This window comes from Myotis davidii, unplaced genomic scaffold (genome assembly GCF_000327345.1).
Source record: "Myotis davidii unplaced genomic scaffold, ASM32734v1 scaffold428, whole genome shotgun sequence".
NCBI classification, from domain to species: domain Eukaryota; kingdom Metazoa; phylum Chordata; class Mammalia; order Chiroptera; family Vespertilionidae; genus Myotis; species Myotis davidii.
Window position 1 is genome coordinate 1,331,395 of NW_006299834.1, and position 406 is coordinate 1,331,800.

Below are 406 nucleotides of genomic sequence, written 5' to 3' on the forward strand. Positions count from 1 at the left end.
CAGGTGCTGCCTGTGAGGGCGGGCTGTCACCCCTCCCTGTCAGCAGCTGCCTGGGGACATTGAAGTCCTCTTGGTCCCCAGGCCCTGGCAGCCTGGCCTTGCCCTGCTTTTCCGCAGAGCGTGTAAGTGGTTAGCAGACAGCTCTGTCTTCGGTTGTTTTCCTTCAGACACCAGGTCGGAGCAGCTGGGCTGAGGGCGCAGGGAGTCCGAGGGGCCCCAGGGAATGTCCGCTGGGAGGGAGGGCCGGTGGGAGTGTCCTCCCGTGAGAGGCTGGCGCCGGGGCCTGGCTCCTCCTGCCCGGAGAGCCATGAACAAATGGTAAATAAATGGCCGAGCCAGAGCTCTGGCTGCTGGGGGGTCCTAGCTTAGAGCGACGAGGGACCTGCTCTCCGGGCGCCAGGCTGGG